Here is a 12,742-nt window from a genome sequence, read left to right as displayed (position 1 = left end):
AGCCTCTGATCTGAGAGTTACATCACACATAAGCACAGATGAGCTTCTATCATATGCTTACTCTTTTTTAAATTAAGGATACAATATCACACAATGAGTAGAAAAAAGGAATGATGAGCAGCTTTGTTTGAAAAAGTACTTCAGATACTCTGTAAATATTTGCTCAAACTACTGCTGTGTTTAAATTAATAAAAGGAGAACATTTATTTTTCCTGGAGATGGATGTGATAAAAGCAATGAAGCAGATGATGCATTGTTGCTACTATAACTCCACGTGTCCCTGAATTAGCTTTGTTTTGCTCTACAGAAGAAATAGCACTAGGCCTGCTTAGAAATGAATTGTTGGAGTGTAATCAAGTTTGCCCAGGCTGGGGTGAAATTTGGGGCAGAGACTTAAGCAGATAGATGCATGATCTGGAGCCAGATGGGTTGGCAGCGTGGTGCAGAGACTCCATGTGAACCTGTACATGGGTTGTGTGGAGGTCTTACAGTCAGTGCAAGTCCTTGACTTCAATACCCAGACTCAAGTCGCCAGGAAGGCCATCAGTTTGGTATGTGAAGCAGTGCCTGGTGTCAAAGGGGTGGCAAGGAGAAGAAAGCCTTGTAGCTGCCCACTCAGCTCTATCCTGGGGAAGATTAACCTGAAGTGTGCTAGAAAGCCAATCACTTTCACTGTGTCTACCAGCAGCCTTAAACTCATGGCAGAAGACTGCAGACAGATCACTGCCAACCATTACATGCAATCTATCTCATTCAAGTCTGGTGGGGATCCAGACACAGATGAGTATATTGCCTATGTTGTCAAAGACCCTGTGAATCAGAAAGCCTGCTGTATCCTGGACTGTCCTGAAGGGCTTGCTCAGAATGTCTTTAGCACCATCAGTCAGGCCTTTGAGTTGCTCTTCAAACATTATCTCAGGAATCCACTGAAGTTGGTTACCCCTCCCCATGATAGGATGGCTGGTTTTGATGGCTCAGCTTGGGATGAGGAGGAAGAACAGCCCCCTGATCATCAGTAGTACAATGACTTCCCAGGGAAGGAGGCCCCTCTCGGTGCGGTGGTAGATATGAGGCTTCTGGAAGGGGCTGCTCAACCCACTCTCCCCAGTGTCCAGTTGCCCAGCCATTTGGGAGCTACACTGCCTATAGGGCAGCATGCTTCAGGAGACCATGAAGTCAGTAAACAGATGCTGCCTTCACCAACTTGCGGAGGCAGAGAACTCTTCGATGACCCCTTCTATGTCAACATCCAGAATCTAAGACTAGGCCCAGCAAGCTGGGAGTGGGCCCCCAGCTTCCTTCTGTTAATGGCAGTGCATCCAGAGACTTCTTTGACATGAAGCCCTTTGAAGATGCACTTCGGGTGCTGCCACATCCCCAGTCCATGCCCATGGCTGAGCAGCTCCAAGGCGAGTCCTGGTTCCAAGGGAAGCTGAGCCAGCGGGAGGCAGAAGCGCTGCTGCAGCTCAAAGGTGACTTCTTGGTGCGAGAGAATACAACCACATCTGACCAGTCCATGCTTACTGGTCTGCAGCATGGGCAGTCCAAGCAATTGCTTCTGGTGGACCCTGGAGGTACGGTTTGGACAAAGGATCACCGCTTTGAGAGTGTCAGTCTCCTGATCAGCTACCAAATGGACAATCACCTGCCCATCATCTCTGCGGCCAGTGAACTGTGTCTTCAGCAGCCTGTGGATTGGAAAGTGTGACCCTTCTCAGCCTCTCCTAAAGGATGCTCTCCATTCCCTCTACCGTGGTCTTGAACTCACGGGACCTCTGTGTTGTGTGTCTGGTCTCAGGTGGCAACTGGGAGCAAGGAGGACATGGGTTTAGTGCCCACTTGAGGGAGAGGGTTTCAGTTAGGAGCCTGGGATAGCATCCTGCCTTTGCCCAAACCTCACCAAAGTATTAATGTGCAGAGTGGATCCCTTGTCTGGGCCTTGACTGTGTCAACCTGATGCCCTTTCCCCCAAAGGGTGGGTCATTATAATGGAAAAATGCCCTGTGGTGATAGGTCCAGTGGAGCAATTGCCCTTTGGGGGAAGGGAAATAATGTTACCACTGGTTTACTCCTGCTCTTCAGGGTACCCCAGATTCCTCGTAACATATCCCATTCCAACTGCATCCCCTTAAACCTTTGTGCCTTTGACTATTGTAGGTCTGCAGATACTTTATGCAGAGTTCTCAGGTCCTTCAGAGGTGGACAGGGGTCACTGACACCTTTGCTTCTGGAACATTGTCTTGCTTAGCACCCCTTCCCCTTGTCTCGGGAGAATAGGGGCAGGAGTGGCAACTATCTCCTCTATGTGCAGCCCTTAAGAGATTTCCCCAAACCAGAATGTGGTGGCACATTCCTTTAATCGCAGCACTCAGAAGACAGAGGCAGGAGGATTTGTGAGGCCACCCCTGTCTACAACAAAGTGACTTCCAGGACAGCCAGGCCTATGGAGAGAGGACCTGTCTCCAAAAACCAAAAGAGTGATATTCCCAGAGCCTTCTTGGTGGTAGCAGGGATGGGCAGGATTGGACCCCCTCTTGCTCAGTGCCTCCTGATCTCAATACCTTTCCTCAAAGGTATCTGTATACATCTCTTAAGCCTGCTCCTCCCATGTTTGCATGTGTGTTATAGTCTACAGCCAGTCTAGCTCTTACTGTAACCCCATCCTGCCTCCCTCTTTTGGGATGGGTGTGTGTGACTGACTTGGGCCTCCAGTATGTGTACAGCCAATGTAGGTTTGTGGAGACATTGAGACTGAAGCAGTAGACAATCCCCAATACCATTGCAGGTCTGGAATGGCACTCTTTAAAAAAACTTGTATACATTTTAAGGCTGTAGATTTATTTTCCTGGTTTTGTTTTTGATTGCTGACTTTTGAGGAGAGAATTGTGATAATCAATTACATTTATACATCACCTCATTGACTTTTTCAAACTCCCAAAAAAGAAATAAACAACGGTTGGGATTTTACTCCCTGGCCTAACTAGGACAGCATTCTTTTTCCCCCTCTTTTTCTTCTTTCTCAAGGCACCTGAGCAGAAATTTGGATGAACAGTGTTGTGGAATTATGATGTGATAAAGTTAGATCCTACCTTCTGCTTGTGGGCAGATGTGGCCAGCACAGAAACCTTGCAAGCTCACTCTGTATATAGGTTTTCTGGACAATGAGTGGTTGACTGTTTTTCAATCTTGGCTGTCGCGTATTTTTGGTTAGAATGTCTTATACCAAAGGGAAATAGTCTTTATTAAAGTCCTTATTTCTTCTATTAAAAAAATGAATTGTCACTCAAATCTCTGTCTACGTGATCAGGTTATGATTACCATCTTTTTTCCCATACAAAAGATTATTTGTACTGCATTAATCAGCTTTTCATCATTATACCATGTATATATGCTATTGCCAATTTATATCAAAAGGGGTTTATTTTGTCTCATAGCAATGGAGGTTCCATTTCAAAATTAATGCCCCTGTCACTTTTGAATTTGTGGCAAGATAGCATATCATGATAGGGATACATAATACAGCAAAAATTTCTATATATGGTCAGGGTGTTATAGAGAAGACAAAAACCTGGGGTCCACATTTCCCTTCAAAACATTGTCTCCAGTGATCTAAAAACCTCACATGAAGTCCTACTTTTTAAAAATTCCACCATGTCTTGATAACATTTCATTGGTCCTCAGAAGATTTTTAGATTCTGTCATTTACAGTCTAGGAAAGTTTTGGTGAGCACAATTGTCTCTGGATATTCTAACATTTCAAAGATCATTCTTCAAACATCAGGGGCACATCTTGTTGACACAACTCTGACATGCTAAGTCCCTTAGATGGAATTAGCAGCATTCAATCTGTTCAGAGAAGCCCTTGATCCAAGACTGACTTTGGAATTTTCGCTCTAGAATACAGGGGCATTCTTCATTCATCACATGCTCCTAGTTTCTCATCCAATCCTGGGTGAAACCTAACCTAATGAGGCAGGTGGGAAGAGCTGCTTCATTCTGCCAGCCATGATACATTCCTGAGCGCTCATGTGTGTCTATGAGTCTATGCGTACAGGTGCATATGTGAGTATACATATGTGTACACATTTATGCATGTGCATGTATGTTTATGTGTATGTAGGGATGTACAGAGCCATATTGGGGCAGTCATGCACATGGTTTGAATTTGACCTTGGTCAAGGACAGTCCCTGGCTGCAGGCAGGAATCTGCCATTAGACATAATAGGGAAGTAAGTTAAAGCAGGAATTTTTATCCTAGGATGGAGAAGCTCAGTGAAGGTTAAGCTCATTGTTCCTCCAGGGCTAGGAATTCCTGAATTAAGCAGGTGACCCACCCAGCTGCAGGGGCAGTTGAGACAAGGACCTCCAAGAGAAGCTAGACGACTTCCACTGGAACTCAGCCCCAGCCCGGAGTCTGCGGGGGGAAGGGTTTGCCCAAACTGTTAAAAGGTCTGACTGACATTAAAATTTTGGCCTTGATCAGTGAAACCTTGTCCTGGCCCTCCTTTCTTTTCGCCCCTTCCTCATCCATCCCTCAGTTTCTGTTCCAGCAACCCACTTTGTAATAGCTGCAGGCAGCTCTGGAATACAACACAGGGACAATTATAATTTCTGGGGGGAATCCCTACAAAGATAGCAACCTGTTCTCAGTTTTCCATTCCGCCTGTGTACTACATCATAAACCCCAAATAGAGAAAGAGATAAAAGAAGAACTTTTTTTTTTCTAGAAAGAGAATAAGAAGCAGGAGAGAATAAACATCTTGTGCTAATTATAATTACTATTGTTGTAATGGAACACCATGAGTGAAGCAACTTGGGAGTAAAATGATTCATTTGGCTTATGCTTCTGCCTCACTCTACATCACTTAAGGAAGTCAGGACAGGAACACAAACAGGGCAAGAACTTAGAGGTAGAGGCAGATACAGAAGCCAGGTCATGGAGGCATGTTGCTTACTTACTGCCTTCTGCCAAATGATTTGTTCAATGTGCTTCCTTATAGAATCCAGTACCACCAGCCCAGGAATGGCCCCACTCAAAATGATTTAGGCCATTCAATTATAAATTAAGAATATGCCCTGCAGGTTTGCCAATAGCCTGATATTATGAAGGCCTTTTCTTAGTTGTGATTCCCCTTACCTCAATGACTCTAGTTGTGTCATGTTGGCATAAAACTAGCCAAGCACATATTTGAAATAAACTATTCTAATAATAAAAGCAAATAAGTAATAGCTTAATCATGTATACATGAAGATTTTTGGAAGTTTGTGTGTATGTGTGTGTGTGTGTGTGTGTGTGTGTGTGTGTGTTTGTTTGCTTCAACAAATCACTATCTGGGAACATGTTTGCCTTTGGAGTGGGTAGGAAATTATTTACCAAACCAAATAGTATATAGCATCTGCAGAGGTTAGTGCCTCCAAACTTTCACAGCTTTCCTTAGAATTTATGATTTAGTGTCTGCAAAAGTGAGGGGCTGTTGTCCTGGCAAGTTCCAAGATTGATTTCTTGAAGTCTATCCTTGCCAGCTCCATTTGACATGTACAAACACAATCAATATACTTATGCCACAGGTAATCACTCATTAGAGAGACTCCATCCACCCCCATGCTACACATATCAATTCATCATGTCATCTCTGTGTGCAGCAGAATAGTGTGTTTACTCGTTCAGTGGCATCATTTGAATAGACAAGGTTAATAGCAACTTAATTTCACTTTAATGATACTTTAAATGAAATACCTTGATGAACATGAAGCCTTGGATAGTCTGCTGAGTAAATTCAATCACAAATTATCATTGTGACAAAGTTGTGCTCTTGACAGATGGTTTTATTTGGTTTTCTCCATTTCATGCAGAGGACCAACACCTCTGTGCCTGAGGCATGTTGATGTAGTCAGCATTCACTATCAAACAACATTCTGTTTCTAGGGAAGCTTATCACAAAAAATGATTAGTTTCATGGTCCAATATTATACTATATTTTAAAATATATTTTTACATGTAAAAACATATTTTTACATATTTACAAAAAAATGTAAAATTGCACACTTTTCCCTTCTCTTTTCTTACTCCAAGTGCTTGCATATACCTTACTCTCTTGCTTGCTTTCAAATTCGTGATCCTGGGTCCTGTTTTCTTTGTTATTGCATATATATTTCTATATATATATATGAGTGCATAGATATATAAAACACCTAGCCAGTTCCACTTAGTGTTGCTTTTATATGTATGTGTATCTGTGTGTGTGTGTGTGTGTATGCGTGCACATGAGTGTATACACACACACACACACACACACACTTATGATTTCACAGCTGACCACTAGAGATAGGATAGACAACCCAGAGTATTCTTCCTGGGATGTCTGCTTCCCCCATTCTTGTCATTTTTTTAATTGTCTGTTGTTCTTTGTGTATCATTGAGGGCCCATCAGATATCCTTCTTCAACTTTAAGATATTTATCGATGTTGTCATTGTTCATATCTTGTTAATCCTCCATATTGACAATATATTATCAGTATAATTTCCCTGTCATTTCTAGTTGACACAACCTCATCTCAGACTTCCTGATCCTCTGGCTTTTATAATCTTTCAGCCTTCTTCTGTACTGTTCCCTAAGCCTTAAGTGTGAGAGTTATGTAGTTGATATACCCATTTAGTATTGGCAACCAACTATTAGCTGTTTTCTGCATTTTGACTGTTGTTATTTTCTGTAATAGTCTCTATTTCCTACAAAGAAAAACATGCTTAAACAAGATGGCAGGTATACACTTATCTGTGGATACAAGGATAAGAATTTAGAATGCAGTAAGGATTTAAGTGGGTTTAATAAGTCAGAGGTGATAGAAAATAGTCTCCTAGGATCCAGAAGGCCAATAGCCCTAGGAAATTGGGCATTTTCCAGTACAAGACATGATGTCTCTCCTGTAGAGTAAGCCATAAGTCTAATTACACAGCTATGGCTATTGCCAAGATATCAATGCCAGTGTTGTGCCTTTAGGGACATCTTTTTATGCTGGTTATTATTGCTGTTCATCAGCATCTCTGCTGTCTTGGACTATTGGTTGCTTTTCTTCCTTGGACACTTTGCATGTCAGCTTGAGCTACTATGAAAGCTGCTCTTTAGAGAGGAAGCTCATGTGTCAGATACAAACAAAGTACTATATCCTAAGAACAGGCATTTTTAGCAATAGTGACTTACCATTTACCTCTGGAAAACAAGGTCAACAGTGACACCCTGTATTGTTTTGAGAGAGTTTCTTGGACTTCCTGATGAACAAGTCAAAATATGTTTTTAATGCCTAGTAATGGGGTTTATATGAGATAGTTTATTGTTCTTGATGGGGACTATTGTCAGCCCATGTGGCATATATATGTATATATGTATATATGTATATATGTATATATGTATATATGTATATATATTATTAATATGATACAATACATATATATCAGTAAATTTATATTGTCTGTAATCTTAAATATATTAAAAAAGATTATGAGTCTTAAGGAAACTTCTTTAGTACTATTTCCCCTCTCCCTCCTTGTCCTTTGATATTGAACCCCCTCTGCCAGTTTACAGCCCCTCCCCCATTTGCTCCCTTTCATGTCTTCACAACACTTGTATTCTGCTTTATTTGTACAGTGACATTTTACTTTCCTGGCTTGGGTATATACTCAGTTATATACTCCAGTGAAGATATTCATGAACTTAAGGGAAAAGTCAATAAAATAAAGATGAAGCAAAAGCCCACAGAGTGGGGAAAAGGAAGCATTTACCAGCTATACATCTGATAAAGGATTTATATCCAGAATTTAAAAGGAATTGACAAGAATAAAAACAGAGTGAAGAAAAAGAAATTATGCATTTAAAACATGGGCCATGACTTGAGCAGAGCCTTCTCAAAGGAAGAATTAAAGTGGCTAAGGAGTATCTCAAAATAAGTGCATCATGCCTAGTAATTAAGAATATGTAATTCACAACAACTTAGAGATTCTGTTTTTCCTACTTTCAAATGGCAAAGATCAACAGAACAACAAAAAATGCTGTTGAGGATGTGGGGAATGAAGAACCCTCATTTACTGTAGGGGGCCTGCAGGCTGGTACAACCACTCTGAATCAGTATGGAGAACTTACCAGAAGCTAGAAATGAATCTTCCATATAACCCAGGTACACCACTCTTTGGCATATGCTCAAAGGACTAATGTCCTACTGCACAGGTACCTGGTCAACCATGTCCTTTGTCACCACTTTCACAGTAGCTAGGAAGTGGAAACAACCTTAAATTTCTTCAACACAAGAATGTGCAATGCAAAGGTGGTAATAATACAGATGGGAATACTATTCTGATGTAAGGAAAAATAAAGTCATGCAATTTACAGGGAGATGGACAGCATTAGAAAGTATTATATTGAATGATTTAATCCAGACCCAGAAAGACAAACACATTTTCTCATTTATATATTCAGATGTGACATTAGAGTAGAATGTTTTCAAAAATAATTCATTGACATGTAATAATCATCAAATAAGTAGATTTTGAATCACTATTGCTAATATCTGTTTGCTGACATTTTACGGAATTACTCAAAATCACCTTGGTCTCAATAACCCAGCTAGATATTCATTAACTATACCAGGGAGGGTGGAATAGTCCCTTAATTTTTTTGTACCATCTCATGGTTCCTATCACACTAAGATCCATCTGTGCTAAAAACAGTTATTCAAGGAACTCTTTGCCTACTCTCTGTTCTGCTTCTGTTTAACAGCAGAAATAAAGCCATATATCTTTTAGGCATACACAAAATTTAAGACACCTAGAAAAATGACTGTTGATGTTGATATTCATTCATAATTCATGTTTAATAAATTTTTAAACTGAGTAAAATTATTGTTTTTATTTTTACTGCTTTTGTAGGTATATTATCTAGGTGTAAACTGCAAGATTTGATATCAAGATGAGGGTCACCAGGCATTGTTGTAAAACTATATCATTAAAAAGTGCTTTTTATTGAATAGTGTCAGGCTAGAGAAAATGATAATGCATTGTATTCTTTGAAATAACTGGGAGAAAGGATTGTGAAAGATATCTCCACAACAAGGTGATAAACAGATGAAGAGACAGAAATATTTACCCTTACATGAGCAATGCATATACATAGCAAAACAGTAAATTCTAGCCCTTTCTTTTGCTTTCCCTTTCTTTCTCTAGGCTATTTTTTCAAATCATCCTTTGGGATATCGTAGATATTCCAATTACTTGACTGTCAGATTCCTGATACAAGCTCTTACATCTTTTCTGATGACATGCTTAATTTCTAAATTATAATTCTGGTCTAAGACTATACCACCCATAATGCTCTTGATCACATCTAAATTATCAATCTAATTTTCACTATACTTTTCTTAAGATTGAATTCATTATTTTTTCTGTAATGGGCTTATAGTGTAAAATTTCACCTATCTAATCAGTTCTTCACCCTAAAGCTATTATCCTTGCCTCTCTTTTCCCTCTTCTGTGCATTTACACTTAGATTTGAGCCCTCATCTTTTCTCACCTAAACTGTTTTTCCTTTTTCATTAGTTCATGTTCTTGAGGAACATGGCTTGGGAGAAGAATAACAGTTAGAGATCCAGCCTGTATGCAATCTTACCTGAAATGAAGTATAACATTTTTTATTTCTTCTTTGATAACTTTATACAATTATACACTGTATCTCAATCTAATGCAAATCTCCCTTCCTAGTTCCCATATCATGTTTACACTGAATATCCTCTTCCTCCACTTTTCTTGATCACTATTCCTGTTTCTTTCTAAAAAGCCAGATAGCTCAGTTCACTTAGTGTGGCCTGCATGTGAAGGGTGTGAGATCATCCAACTATATATGGAGATGGAGCTCAGGGTTTCAAATATACAAGGTAACTGCCCCTGCAGTGAGCTATACTCCCACATCAAAGTTGACCTAAAAGAAAATACCATAAAAATAATCCATTGGAATATGTAAACTCGTGAGTCCAGATCCAACATAATTTACTGTTTTTCTAGGAAAAAAACAAGTTATAAACAAACTATAAACTATAACCCCATGAATAGCATTAAAAGAAAAGAGTAATACCCACCCATACTGTTTGATAACGTCCAGAAAGGCATAAAGACAGAGCAAAACAGTGTAAATAACTTCTACTTTGGAAAACCCTATAGTGCCTTAAAAATGAATATACTGAGAAAAACACATGCTTTACCTACATCTGGATTGAGTCTTTGTCCTGCATATCTGCAATATAGCAGCTGGCTTAGCTGTGATCATTTATACCACTATTACCTGAACCTAAACACATGCAAAGTTTTGAGAGAAGGTTCTTAATTCACCAGCATTGCCCACACATTGTGAAACAGTAATTCTGCAAATAGTCCCCAAAGATGTGGAGAATAATGAAAGCACACTTAGATACATAATCGGACTGCCCTACAACAATGCTCTGCTTATCACTTATGTACTGAGGGAGATCTCAGTATCCAATGCATTATTATTTTCTGCTATAACAATGCTATTATCCTCTTTAATCTATCAAAACATCAACTTCAAGATTTCGAGGAAAATCAAAGCAAAATTTCAGCCTGAAAATGATGCTTCCATCAGAATGCTCAGTAAAAGCAGGTCTAGTATCAACATTAGGACAGTAAAAGTAACAGATTTTGCTCTCATGACTGTGTTGATGACTGGAGCCATCTGTCTGACTTCCCACTGCTCCTCCCGATCCTTGCTTCCACATAATTGCCATTGTGATGAAGTAAAGCCTGCCATACATTTACGAAGTCTGAAGATGCAAATGGAGTGTGGGCAAATAAAATCATGCTATGAAAAGATGTGCAATGCTACATAAAACCAGGTAATACAGAAACAAGCCATGTCCATTCTGCTACAACATAAAGCTGCCCCCCCATGAAGATCAAGCAAAAACCATATGAGCTTTCAAATCTTTATTAACCTTAGCACATGTATGTAAAAATCTTTTCTGTATTCAAGGACTGTTCAAATTATTTCTAATAATAAAAATATACCGTTTAATCTTACCTAACATGCAAAATTCCTAGCAATATTCAAGGGTAACAGTTCAAAACATATGTAAATTCATAAACAAGGGTTTGAGTTCTTATAGCTGAGTTTACTGTGAGAACATGAAATATATGCTTATCCAAGAGAAGGCACCAGCTGCACACCAAAGAAGACTCCATGCAAGTTTACCTAAATGAAGCACCAAGTTTATTGGAGTTACTTACAGGAATATGGGACACTTAAAAGGCAGCTACATTACCACGAAGTCCATCCCAACAACTAATAAGTAAGAATGAACTGTCTATCCCTGGAACAACATGCGTAGCTTTCACAGAAGTCCATAGAAAGGACTCCTCTCTCATCAGCTGATCCTTGCTTTTCTGTCCTTGAGAGCTTTTTTACTGTGACAGGATTTTTCACCAAAAATTCCAAGGGACTTCAATCTGTATCGAATTCACATGAGATGAATGTCAGCTTTGGAATTGTACTGGGGACAAAAATTAAGAGTGTCTTGTTTTTGTTATTATTTCTATTGTGTGCAAATACAGCTTGGAGAGTCACATGTAGAAACTATATCATTTGGAATGTTAGTTTTGGATAAAGAAATTCAAGATGTAGGATTGTCTGCCATCATATAATGAAAAAAATAAATAGAAGATAGCTAAGCTCTTGTTCACTAGTCTCAACATGCATCTTAATATTTGGCATAAGGAGATATATAGAGGAATATATATTATGTAGACACACACATATATGATATATATACATATTTATATCCTATATATACACATTCTTCATGTATTAATATATAAATTTTGGGAGAACATAACTCCTGTATATCCATTCTGTTCACCATAAAGGCAGAACAGAAAATATAGTTTCCACTGATGACTTACCAGCCTTCATGTTTCCATTTGTGCAAAGTACTTATATCACTGTCTAATAATATCTTCTTGTTTCCTCTCTCAAAAGCAGAGAGTAAGAATTAATGTTATGAATTTTGTAAGACCTTCCAAATCCCTAGAGGTGTGCAACATAAATATCTTATGACTACATGCATAATTCCTTAAACTTGCCTCTTGCTCCTGAGTGGGAAAGGAAGGTGCGTGCACTCATCCAGCAAACTCAGTAATATTACTTAGAATAAATAAGTCTTAATAGTTAGTTTTCCAAAGACAAATTAAAAGAAAGAGCTATTTTACATAATGTATTAGTGTTCTATTGCTGTGATGAGACATCAAGATAGCATGAGTATGGCAACTCGTATAAAAGAAAGCATTTAGCTGGGGCTTGCTTACAATTGCAGAGGCTTAGAGCATTATTATCATGGGATAAATATGGCAGCACACAGAACAGTGCGGGCAAGGTAGCTGAGAGTTCTACATATAGATGGGTAGGCAGCAGGGACAAAAAAAAAGAGACATTGGTCATGCCTTGAACCTTTAAAGTCTCAAAGGCCTCCCTCGGTGACACTTTTCCTCCAACAAGGGCATATGTCTGAATCTTTGCAAACTATGACACTCTATGAGCCTATCACACATGATAACTGTATTTATTACTGTGTAGGTCTATACATAGTAAATTTTAATCCTGCATATAACTTCAACCACTGTATTTCATTGCTGTATATCATTGGTATCATATGTTCAGGTATGGAGGCTTTTTACCATTGTGGCTTCTCCCAT

The 12,742-nt window shown here is 39.2% G+C and overlaps 1 pseudogene; it reads left to right on the top strand.

Moving 5' to 3' along the window:
- The first annotated feature begins 467 nt into the window (after positions 1-467).
- Positions 468-1,708, top strand: LOC127665048 (SHC-transforming protein 1-like; annotated as a pseudogene).
- The last annotated feature ends 11,034 nt before the right edge of the window (positions 1,709-12,742 follow it).

This window comes from Apodemus sylvaticus, chromosome 14 (assembly GCF_947179515.1).
Source record: "Apodemus sylvaticus chromosome 14, mApoSyl1.1, whole genome shotgun sequence".
Lineage (NCBI taxonomy): Eukaryota > Metazoa > Chordata > Mammalia > Rodentia > Muridae > Apodemus > Apodemus sylvaticus.
This window is presented reverse-complemented; position numbering and strand designations above follow the sequence as displayed.